Consider the following 13,214-nt stretch of genomic DNA (forward strand, 5'->3'; position numbering starts at 1 on the left):
TCCCTTCTCTCCTCTACTCCAGCTCCCAAAGCTCAAGAGTGAGTCTCTGGACCCGACCCGAGGCGGGGTAGGGAAAAGCCCGGCGGCAGCAGGCTAGCAGAGAGGGAATCCCTTTTCGCCTCCGGGGAGCGCCTGGGGGCTGAGCGCAAAGCAGGCGTTTTTGGCCCGCTTTCTCTGCCAGTATTTGGTCCTCTTTGACTCCTCCCTCTGCCCTGACCCCCCCCCCCCCAAAGGGAGGGGAGGGCGGGGCAGGTGGGTGTGAAGTGGAGCCCTAGGGCGAGGAGGAAGGCGGGGGAAGGACTAGCCCCAGCTAGGTGTGGGCGGTGTCCCGCCCGCGCGGAGCCGGCTCCCGGCTCCTACTCCGCAGAGCTAGCTCTCTTGTGGTTGGGCCAGGAGGCCGATCTGTTGCTGTCCTTGGTAGCTCTCAATCCTCTTAGCTTCGCAGCTCGGACCCCACCCCACCCTAACCTACAACCACCTACATTAAGCGCTGAAAACTAGGAGGAAAAAAAGGTGGCAGCGGCCGTGGCAGCAGCCGCTGGTGGCCGCTCGAACCCCAATGTACGAGAGGAGGGCTGGAGGGAGGAGGAAGAAAGAGGAGGGGAGGGTTTGTGGGTCCGTGTGTGTCTGAGTCTATGTGTGTGTGTGCGCTTGACTGTGTGTGTGCGCGTGCTAGTCAGCGTCTGTGACTGGAGCTCGCTGCTTTCCAAGCTCTCGCTGCTTCTCCTACAGCTGCCTTTAGAGCCATCCCGAACCTCAAAACACACACACACACACATACATACATACACGCACACACCCCAACCGCCACCAACTAACCACCCCCACCAGCTGCAGCAGCAACAGCCTCCGCCGCCGCCGCCTTGTCACATGCAGCCAGCCTAAGGGAGATTTAACAGCAAGGGTTGGCGGTGCCTCCGCTTTCCCTCCTTCTGCAAGGCGATTCTAGCCAAGCAACGGCACTGATTTGTTTTTATTTAATTTCTCTTCTTTCTTTTCTAGGAGGCTAGTGAAGGGGTTGGGAGAGGAGGAAGAGCGGACACTAGATGAAGGGGGCGATGAAAATTATTGTTCTTTTTAAGGATGTCTTCCTCCTCCTGCCTCCCCCTGCCGCCTCTCCATTGAGCCTTCCTACGAGAGAAGATGAACCAGAGTCAGAGATGTAGAGAGCAAAAAACAACACGAGCTCGATCCAGCTAGGAGGACCCTCCTCTCCGTGGAGGGGAGGGGGATTTCCAGCGACACATCATTGGTGAAGGGAATCGCAGAGTGAGCAGCCCCCCTGAGAGAGGGGGGAATCCCACAGCCCTTTGTGGTGCACAAGCCAGTGCTGACTGCTGAACGTGGTCTGTTCGAGCAAGGTAAGTGGCTGGGGCATTTCTGCTCTCCAGTGGGGTCTTCCTTTCCAAATGAATCATCGCATCAGGCTAGCCTGACTTGAGTTGCGAAAGGGGGTGGAAACTGCCATATGGCGCCGAGTGGACTTACACACAAAGCTGACTTAAGGCATGATATAATTGTATGGAGCTTTCATTCCATACAAGGAGGCACCGAAGAATGTTAGCCACCTAAGCGCTTCTGGAAGAGCCCTTTTGAGAAGGGGTGGGTAATGTTATTTTCCAGGCTGTTTGCTCTTGATGAGTTAGGTACATTTGTTCTTAAATGTCTATCTCTTTCTCTCTGTCTATTTCTGTCTCTACCTCCCAGTCTTTCCCTCTCTCTTGATGGGACAGGGGTTAAGGATTACAACACGATTGATGTATTTAACAATTCTCAGAAAACATTGACAATACATTTGATTTCTTCCTATCTGACCGGGGTTGTTGGGGTTTCAGTTGTGTAGCATGGTTCCCGAGTGTGCGATGCTTGATGCTTCTCAAAGGAAAATGCTTCATTGCTGTTTCCAACACGCTCTGTCAAAGGGAATTGGGAATACAGTTTCCATGAATGATACTAAAAGCCATCTACCATTTGACTTAATCGTTTGTTTCTGGTGCTCTGAGACGTTTTCCAGAGTAATATTACTAACGTATTTTTCTTTCTTGAAAAAAAAAAAGAGTAATGTGTACACACTGTAAACAGTAAAAATTATACCAGTGTACACAAAAAACCTATATAAATAGATTGATATTAAATGCATACATTCTACAAGTAATTGTGGTAATATTGTTGAGATAAAATAGATTTATGTATCCATGTATAGTAAAATTAAGCATAAAAATTTACTTTTAGTTTACTTCAGAGAGGTTCTAATTTCATTCAAGTTACGTAATGCTAAAAATATTTTTAAATGGACTTTCACATTTTACTTTCTTGTCTAACATGTTGTTGATAAGCCAATTTTAAGAATAGAGCTGTGTAAAACAGGCACATTGGATAATTGTTTTTAAGATGTGGCATGATTGGTTGTATCAGATCCTGTAGCAATTAAAGACTAGTCAAGATACTGCATCTTAGAAAACACTCAAAGAAAGATTTTAGCAAATAATATTATCCTACAATGCAGAATAACTTATTGAGATTTCTAGAATAGAAAAATCACCTCATACCTGGAGAAAGATTGAGGCAACTTTTCTACTCATAAAGCTTTGTTCTCTCTACATATTGTATATATACATATAATTGAAAAGTTTTCTAAACTTTACTTGGCAATATAAATTAAAATCTACAGAAAAAGAAAATTTAAAACTTCGAGGTTTCAAATTAACCAGGATTCAAAACAGTATTATTACTGTACATTATTTCCTTTTACATATGTATATTTTATTTCTAGGACTGCTACTGAAGGATTCTATCATTTGTGTTATATAAGGCACCAGGGCATGAGTGTACTGCTCACTTACTGTAGATGCATTAACTTACTCAAACTATTTGCTTCCTTTAAATAAATTCTTCTAATGAACTAAAGAAAGTTGAAAGAGTTAATGCACCTTCCCAAAGTAGAGCATAAATAAACTACTAATTTATTGTAGCTGCTTTCACTTTCTCCTACTATTAGTGTGCATTAAATAAATTATAGTGAATCATCTAAAAGTATCCTGGGGATTCAGAAGGGTTAATATACCCCCCTCCCAAATTAACTCATTACTCTATTCCAGAGGGTGCTTTAATAGAAGTACACTAAATGTTCACAATATTAGAACTGTGCATAACATGTTTCTTGTTTCCTTCATTTTCATGAGCCTTTACTCATACTTTTAGATAAAGGAGGGAATCACTTAGTAGTTCATTTTGACTTATGATTTCCTCTTGCCTTTTCTCTAAATCTCTCTTTGGCCCTCCTTACTAAGAGAAGAAAAATCTGCAATTTCTACTTTTACATTTTGTAAGTGGTATTTTTTTTCCTCCATCCTCACTCCTCCCCCACCCCAATCTTGACCTTTCTCTACCACTTTTTCAAATACACACCAATCTATTCATGGGTTTGATGCCATTCCCATCCTCACTTTGTTCTCACCATCACTACCTACCTCACTTTCCAAGTGTAAAGACATACCCACAATTAGTAAAGACTAACTCACAATTATAAGAAACTATTCTTTTATGCATAGTTTTCTTATATACTCCAGGCGATTTTGCTGGGTGTTTTATAAACGTATACCTCCCCCCCCCCCTAATTTGTAGTGTAATAGAAAGAAGGAAGGCAGCTTTTAAAAAATGACAGAAATTACAGGATACTAGTTCTGCTATAGGTCCAGCACCCATTTTTATCCAGCACACATTTTCCAGATTGTATTATCTATATTAACATACCTCAGTCTGTCGATCATTTTTGTTCAATAAGAATTTTAAGAATATATTTTATGAATTTTTGCTTGAATTTTTTTTGTTAAAAATTTTGTTATAGGGACCAGGATTTTTTTCACTTTGTTGAATTTTTGTTTAGAGGGGCCTAATTTAGTGACAAACTCTTGGAAAATATCAAATGAAAATCTAGGAATGTATACTCCCTCCTGGAATTATACCCTTCTATATTATATTTAAACAATAAAATATAAAGAGGATTGTCATCTTTGAAGATTATTACTGCTTAGACATAAGGTCCTAGGGAACATTCTTCAAACTATCCTTTTATCAAGTTTTTAAATGTATGAGTTTTAGTGGAATTTTTTTTGATTATTAAAATTATCCCATTTGCTTTGAATATATAGTGTGGTGGACTGTTAGATTTAGCAATGCCACTTACATGAATGTTTTCACAAAATAATGATGTTTTGTCATTTCAAAAGTTTCAAAGAAAAAAATGAAAACAGCATAATGTCATATATGCTATTTGAAAGTAAATGGCAAACTGAATTTTGGACAAAATCTCACTATATCCATTCCTGAAACAGGAAGAACCTAGATTTTAAATAGCAAACAACCCACCCTTCCAGCTAAATGACATACAATGCTCCTTAGATCTTCCACCCATCTTTATCATTCCCTCCATTCTGGTCTCCTGTTTACTGAGTAGTACTCAGTTAAATACCCTCTTCTTGCTTTCTGTATACTATGTATATACAGAGATTTGCTGAAATTAGGGGTGTAAAGCACTGAGTTGACTCTATAAGATCATGAGGTCTTTCTAATTCATCAGATATTTATTAATTACCACCACCACCCACACCCACACATTTGATAAATGAGATATAAATATAGGTAAAGCAGAATTCTTGTCCTTTCAGGGTTTATGACTTAATAATCTTATTCTTATATAAGTTAAATCATGATTTGTTTATGAATGGATTTAAAAGCAATATTCCTTTGTGTTTGTTGATCTCCTCTATGTTCACTTGATTTCATTCATTCATTCATTCATTCATTTTGCCCTTCTTGAGTATCTATCACATGATTATCTTAGTGTCAATTACAAATTTATAAATGTAGCAAAATATTTGACTGATAGCCACAAAAGAAGTTCAATAGTTCCTTTAGTAAAGTGAATTTATAATCTAGTATATTCAGAAAAATTAAGTGAACCATTTGATGTGTCATATAAAATCAGATATTCATTGGTATACAGAAATTTTATATATATGATTTTCAGATTCAAGACATTCTTGAATGAGAAACTTGATTCATTCCAAATTATGCCACCCATCTTAATGTAAAGTCAGAAGACCAAACTCAAATCCTTGCTCTGCCATTTACTATCTATTTAATCTTGAGTGAACTATTTAAATTCTCTCCAAGCCTTGTTTTATTTGGTTGTATAATGAAGTATTTGACCTACATGATCTGTAATATTACTCTCTGCTCTAAATGTATTATCTTATCTTAGCATCTTGGAAAAGGGTGATCTATCCTGCTTCCATCATTATTGTCCTTTAGCTTTCCAATAGAGAAGTGTTCCCAACTTCACCTACCATATGTATTGTATTGTAAGAATTAGCTAATGCCTAATAATGAACCTTTGCCAGATTCAACATTGTTCTACTGTATGTAGGAATAAAGCATTTATTAAGTACTCACTATGTAAAAACACTTTGTTAGATGCTGGAGATCCAAACAGAAAAACAAGACAATCCCTGTTGTCAAGAAGCTTGCATTCTAATGGAAGGTTTTAGCTTCAAGTCCCATGGTGTAGTGGCAAAGGAGGTGGTTGTGCCTCTCCTTTAATATTATTTCTATGAAGAAAATGAAGGCCTATAGGTTTCTGATGGGGAATTATTTGACAGTGCCAAGTACTTTGATGAAAAAAATCTTCTCTTGAATGTCTTCATAGGATAGGAATTAAAATCCATGATGAAAGAATTTGCCATCAGTTTAAAATTATTAGATTATTAGTTTGGAAACAGAATTTTCAGTAGAGGCCTAATCTATCAATCTTCAGCTTATTGTTAGATATTAATAATTACCAGGACTTATCATGCAAAGTTATAATGATGTTGATAATAATAACTACCATTTATTTAGTTATTTAAAGTGTTTGCGTCCTTATTTTTAGGGAGAGTGTTTGAAAAGAAACTAAATATTAGAGAAATTTCAAACAAAAGGAAACAATCACTTGCAATGTAGATTAGAAGTGATAAGGTTGTCCGAGGCTAAAAATATTAGCCATTTCTCATCTCACAAAAGACATCCTCTGTAGAATAAGATAGATTTCATAAAGATTAGAGTTTAAAGTTTCTACAACAATATCTTAGATTTAGTTTTAATGTTCTTCTTTTGTGAATTCTTTTGAATAGTGATTATCAATATCTTGATATGGGTTCACATGCCTAGGATTATGATATTTCTATTGAATGCATTCCTGAATTCACAAGGATAATTTTATTAAATCCATGGATTAGAGGCTCTTCCAAATGGAATATCTCAGAATTGACAATGCTGTAATGAATATCAAGTTTTCTTCAAAGCTAGGAAGACTATTTCAAGTTCCACCTCTGTCATGAAATAGCTGTGTGACCCCACGTAAGAAAATTTTCAGAGTGCTTTAAGCAACTCTCAAAAACTATTAAATTACAGGTGCTGATTTACATTGGTAAACTGAGTTGCTTCATCTCTGTGAGTTCCCTTTATCACTAAAACCATAGACCTGGGTCATATCCCTTTCTGCGTGCAATAAAATGGAAGTTATTCCCCAAAAGATGTTGAAACAAACAAAAAATATAAACTCATGAGGGTTTTTAATGAAGAAAAACTCATGTCATCCTTTAGACAATTGCTAATCCGTTGTTTTTCAGTCATGTCTTACTCTTCCTGATCCATTTTGGAGTTTTCCTGGCAAAGAAATTATAGTAGTTTTCCATTTCCTTCTCCAACTCATTTTATGGATGAGGAAACTGTGAGGCAAACAAGCTTAAGTGACCTGTCTGGGGTCACATAGCTAAACAGGGTCTGAGGCTGGATTTGAACTCATGTCTTCCTGACTGTTGTTCTAGTCACTATACCACCTAGCTGCTCATGCCCTTTAGACAAAGTTTCCCATAAAAACTTATAGCCTGTTTTTAAACTAATTCTCATGGATTTTTTTCCTAAAGAAAACATTATTTTCTGAGTAATCATAAACATCCAAATAATTTGCACAATCCTCATAATTGAATAATTTATCTTATTTGTCCTCCAGATAACCTGTGCCACATATAATTGCAATAAATCCATTATAGTTTCTACAGAAAGTAGATTCTATACTAGTTTTGTACATACACATATATGCATAGATACATAGCTATGTAGCCTCTTTTGTTCTTCTCTGTCATTTTATCAATTCAGATTCACTTCACAGTTTGAAGTCTTAACAGTCAATAAGTGTGTAAGAACTTATTATATATGAGGTACTATGCTAACTGATAGAAATAAAAAAGAAACACAAAAACAAGACTTTTGCCCTTAAAAAAGCTTATATTCTGATGAAGACCACATGCAAGCAAAATGAAAATATACTGCCAATTTAAATGGTTTCATAGGAATATCAAAATTAAGATTGATTTACTTTGGGAAGAATGGCTATGGAAACAATATTGGATGGTTCCCTGTATCCCCTAATAACAAATATTGCTTCTTTTAATCTTTTAAAGGTTCTCATGTGCATGTCTCTTGGAGACTTTGTTTTGGTACCATAGCAGATAAGATCATTGCCTGTTTTATAATGTCAAGGTAAGATAGGAGCACTTAGAAAATAAAGTCCTGAAATGCATCTCTGTGAGACGTACAAATGATGGATTATTAGCAGATTTTGCTCTTGTTTTTCAAGTCTGGATGTTTCAAAGCAATGTGTCTAGCAGCTCTCATGCTGAATGTCTCTGGTTCATAAAATCACAATATTAATCATTTCCTCATTAAATATTAATTCCCTTATGAAATAAGACTCATTTTAAACTTAGAGTAGAAGTCTTTCTCCCAGTCCTAATAGAAAAAAATGTCATCAAGCTTAATAGAAATCGAAACATATATATATATATATATATATATATATATATATATATATATATCTCACAAACTATATATACTTCTTGAACCCTGGTTTAATGTGTTATTTAAATTCAGGGAAAATGATTGTTTTTTCTCCAAAAGCAGCTTTGTAGATCTGTATTTTATATTGAGTTTGAAACCAGCTGAGCTTAGAATTTTGTAATACAGAAGATACCCATCCTAGAAGCATTTTGTATCATCTAGTCTCCTCATGAAATGTTCTTTAAAATTCCACTTGTTGACATGGGAAACCCTTCCCTTTGTAGAAAATGGCTGCTTCACAGGCAAAGAAATCTGATGCATTTGAGGCTCTAGCTTCTGTCCAAAGCTCAACCTTTTAATATGTTTTTTTTAATAGTTTATAGACTAAGCATTAGAGGAAAAGTCTCAATTAGGTGCTAATAATTTTAACAAAAGTGACATAATTTCTGACATTTCTAGTCTAGATAGGCTGGCTATCAACTGGTCTATGTAAGTCTTATTTGGGGAATGCTTCTGGAGCTGAAGCTGGTACAATCATAAATAATCAGACGCAAGTGAACCCATGATGATATCTCAGAATACACATCCAAAAATCAAATGAAAAATCCTGAATTCTTAAACTGAAGTTTCCTTATAAGTAACTTGGAAATCACAGGGATATTTGCAACTCTAATGCCAAAAAATAGTCAATCTAATATGTGATTTTAATCAATTTCCATTTGTAATTCATGTTTTTTTCTCCATTTGATCATTACTGTTATTTATTGTTTTCCATCCATCTGCCCTTTTTGCTACTCTCCCAACCCACTCATATTTGTGTTCAGGCATTTTCTTCAGTCCTGAATTCTCCTCTGTGAGCTTTAATCACATCTTATTGAAGTTATTGTAATGAAGTGGGAAAAGTACCATCTTGACTGGCTTTTATGCTTGTATTGCCTTGAGTAAGTCTCTTGTTTTCTCTGACCCTTAAGTTCCTTACCTGCAAAATGAGATTAGATTTATTCATCTCTCAGGAACTTACTGTTCCGGATTTACTGATTCTACACTCCTTACTCACGCTTCTGACAAACTCTATTTTTATTAATTACTTATGTTTCATATACCCTTCTGGATTATAAAATCCTTCAGGCCAATGACTATATCTTATTTTTTTATCTCTAATTTCATCAGATTCTGGGAAAGTGTCTTAAATAGAAGAAGGCACTTAAGATCATGGAAATATAAGAACATACATTTATATTTTTTGAATGATCTAATGAAAGAAATGTGCTACTCTTCAGTCTTTACTTGTTAAAATCACCCCCATGTTTCAAAGTTCAGCCCAAATGTCTCCGTCCTCTGGGAAATTTTCCCTGATCTCCCTTACTTGATATTCTCTTTTCCTACTCTGAGTCCCAAGAGCAATATTCTGTGTGTTCCTTATGACATCTAATATTTTACTTTTTACTGTAACTTTGTTCTCCTTTTAGATTAAAGACTTGTATAATGTATGTAAAGACATAGAATTATGTCTTTAAACCCACTAAAAGGCCATCCTATTGGTAGGTACCTTATGATAGCCCTTCCTCCTTGTAGGTACCTGATAAATATATATAGAATTGAATTAATCATTGAAGATTTATCTAGTTGGAGATACTCAAAATTTCAAATAAAAATATTTCAGATATGTATCTTCCATGATCATAAATTTTGGCTGTATTTTGTCTTTTCCTCTCTTGGACTTGTTTTTAGGATTTCTTGACTCTAAACTTGACTTATTACTGATAGCAGTCATGTAGAGAACAAAAACTTAACTTGTTTATTAATTTAATAGTTTTAGCAATATGTAAAGTGATCACTTTTTTTCTCATTCAACCATAAGAAGCAAACAAACAAAAAACCCTCAATAAATACTCCAAATGGAAATTATAAAGATAAGTTCTCTATCAGTAGCACAGAAATGACTCTTTTTTTCTTTCATTTCCCTTAAAAATTGTCCAATTTTGCATATATTTTATCTCAGAAATTCTGAGATAGTACAGAAATCTGGATTTTTTGTAGAAATGAACAAATAAGATCCCGATTGTATTTTTCAGAGTATGATAATTATTCAATCTAAAGGCAGCTAGTCTCATTCAGTGGCTAGAGTGCTGAGCCTAGAATCAGAAAGACCCAAATCAAATTAGCTCTTAAATATTTACTAGCTGTGTGACCCTGGGCAAGTCACTTGACCTCTGTTTTTCTCAGCTTCCTTAACTGTAAAATGGGGATAATAATAACACCTACCTCCCAGGGTTATCACAAGGATCAAATGAGATAAAAATTATAAAGTGCTTAGCACAATGCCTGACATATGGTATGCACATAATAAATTCTTGCTTGTTTCCCGGGCGTAACATTCAATTTAAATCCAATTTTAAGTTAAACACAATGAGATTCAAATACAGAACAAAACTGAAAGTTCACTTTTACCCTGAAATTCCACTTTTATTATCAACCAAACCTCCATAGTTTTAGGAAATTGGAGGTATGCTTCAAATACTGTCATCTGGCAGGCCATAAATTTTATATTACATTTACAATGTTGACATTGATTATGTAATATTAGAACATTTACACAACTTCTTGGTGGGTCTAGAATTCCATGTCATCATCATTTGTACATTTCTTTCTAATAAGGTTGATGAGTTCATGCTAGTTATCAAATACTTTAATGGATTCTTATCCAATGCTGCCAAATTCTAGAATTAATAGTAAATTTAACATCTGAAGATTGAAGGTTGTTTTTTTTTTTTTCTGAAATCCCACACTGAGCTGACCCTGGGTTTTCTAAAGCTATACCAGCATAGCATAAGCTCTGATTGTGTGTTATCAAGCTAGAAAGACTTTGAATATGGGCTTAATGATAGACCATCACCTTACAGCTAGTGAAAGTGAGAGCAGAGAGGATAATCACTGAAAGGCTGCCCACTAGGTCATGGATTTTATGGCTACAACAACTGATTAAACCAAATAAGACATAGAAAGCTTGTGATCTGTATTGATGGAAGGAGGGGCCATGATAATGAGATCACAAATCACTGTAAGGGATTCGTGGAATTTAACAGGTCATTCAATTCATCTGTCTTATATTCTTGCCATAAATTATTTATCTTCATTGAAGCTTCTGAGGACTTAATAGAACAAAAACACATGCTAGATTGGAAGTGGGGATGGGAAGGAATGGAGGAGGAGAGGAAAGGAAGGATATTTATAAAGTGTCATGAACAGATGGGATTCTTAATAAATGTTACTTAATGATCTAGGTTTTGCTATATGCGAATAAAGGAATTGTTTGCAGTGAATAACTGGGCAGTAGTGTGTATAGTTCAGATAACCCATACTGCTAATTCAACAAACAACAATTTTTTTTTAATTGGGGGAGGCAATATGGTGTAATATAAGGATTACTAGATTTGGAATCAGAAGACCTGAGATCAAATCCCATCTCTTTTATTTGTTGAATCCTTTTATTATGGTCAAGCAATTTGGCTATTCCAGGAATCAATTTCTTTGTTTGGGAGATGGTAGGGTTAGAATGGGCAATCTGTTGGGAGCTTTCAAGCACAAAATCCCCATGTCCTATGTTATAGTCATTTATTGGATGCCTATTATGTGTACCACCCAATTAGAGGTGTTAATGGAGATAAAAAGAAGACTATGATACAATTGAGACTCTAAAGAAGTTTTTCATTGAATAGGGGACATAAGACTCATGCTCAAATAATGGTATATAAATTCATGAGACATACAAAGCAATTGAAGAATTTGGAGAAGAAAGATATCACTTCCACCCTGAAAAGAACAAGAACTGTATTTTTGAAGAGACAGCATTTGACCTAAATGAAGGAAGGATGGATATGATTTCAATAGGCAGAGATCAGAGATTCTTGGTAAAGAAAAAAGCCATGGCCAAAGACAGGGAAGCAGAAAATATAGAGCTTGTTCAGAGAACCCAATTTGGGTCAACTTATGTTACATAAAGGGTAAAGATTTGAGATAATGCTAGAGAAGATTGTTGCAGTCAGATAAGAGAGGTCCCTGAATGTAAGCTTAAAATATTTGGATTTATTTCATTGGAGCCATAAAAGATTTTTGACAATGGGTTTGATGTAAACCCATAATGAGGGGGAGCAATAAGAGTAATATTCATAGCAGGGCAATCAAGGTTTTGCCTCAAGAGAGCTAACAAATTTAGAGGGTACTATAATCAAAGGGTCATCAAACTTGGCTAGGAATGTCAAGTATATGTTCTCCTTTGAGTAATTGATTCAGTTTGCCACTACCACTCTACCGAGGTCTGAGGGTGCTGTTACCAGCCATTTCATCTTCATTTTCTTTTTTTGGTGAAGTTAATGCTCATGTCTTCAATTTCTTTGTAAATGCTTTCTAGAACTATGTTTCAAACTTTAGTCTTCATCCCGAGTTTGACATTATCTAGCATCTCCAGTTAGATTGTCCCTTAGGTATATAGAATTCAAAATATTCCAAAGGGAATGATCCTTCCCCTATTCCTCCAAGAAGCTAACTCTCCTCCAATTTTACCTATTTCTGGAGAGAATGACACCTTTCTTCTAGTGACCTCAAGTTTATAATCTTAAAATAGTTTTCTACTCTTCCCTCTTCCTCACATGGCATATCCAATTAGCTTCAAAGACTTATAGTTTTTACCTCTATGACCTCTCTTGTAGATATTTTTTTCCTTTCCAATGCATAAGGCCACCACCCTGATTGAGGCCCTTCATCACTTCTCACCCAGATTATTGTAAGAGTCTCTTAATTGAACTTCTTGCCTTTAGTCTCTCCCATCTCCAAGCTGTCCTCCCCACAAGTGCAAAATAATCTTCATAAAAAACAAGTTATAGCATGTTACTGTCCTACTAAATAAACTTCAGTGACTCCTCATTGCCTCTAGAATAAAATACAAACTGTTCATTTTGGTATTTAAAGCCCTTCACAGTTTGGCTCCAGTCTTCTTTTTCAAGCTAACTTCATATTACTCTCCTTCATACAGTCTGTACTCCAGCTATGCTGGCCTAGTTGCTTGTTCTCTGAATTTAGCTTTGTCTCTTCTATCTCCAAACATTTGCACAACTGTCCCTTGCAGCTGCAATGCCCTCCTTCTTAGAATTCCCATATTCTGTCTTTAAAAAAAACCCTTACCAGGGGGCAGCTGGGTGGCTCAGTGGATTGAGAGCCAGGCCTAGAGATGGGAGGTCCTAGGTTCAAATCTTGCCTCAGATACTTCCCAGCTGTGTGACCCTGGGCAAGTCACTTGACCCCCATTACCTAGCCCCTACCACTCTTCTGCCTTGGAG

The 13,214-nt window shown here is 36.3% G+C and overlaps 1 protein-coding gene across 3 annotated transcripts in view; it reads left to right on the top strand.

Moving 5' to 3' along the window:
* Nucleotides 1–316: 316 nt before the first annotated feature.
* The window catches only part of KCNB2 (potassium voltage-gated channel subfamily B member 2), a 504,753-nt gene continuing 491,855 nt past the window's right edge, over nucleotides 317–13,214 (top strand). Inside the window, exons 1-2 of one of the 3 annotated variants that reach the window (XM_007486978.2) lie at nucleotides 317–561; nucleotides 1,083–1,361. The gene's annotated coding sequence lies outside the window, so the exon portion shown is untranslated. Of the gene's footprint in view, nucleotides 1,362–13,214 lie in introns of all 3 variants that reach the window. The other 2 variants (XM_007486977.2, XM_007486976.3) reach the window with 2 other exon arrangements.

The sequence above is a fragment of the Monodelphis domestica genome, chromosome 3 (genome assembly GCF_027887165.1).
Source record: "Monodelphis domestica isolate mMonDom1 chromosome 3, mMonDom1.pri, whole genome shotgun sequence".
Lineage (NCBI taxonomy): Eukaryota > Metazoa > Chordata > Mammalia > Didelphimorphia > Didelphidae > Monodelphis > Monodelphis domestica.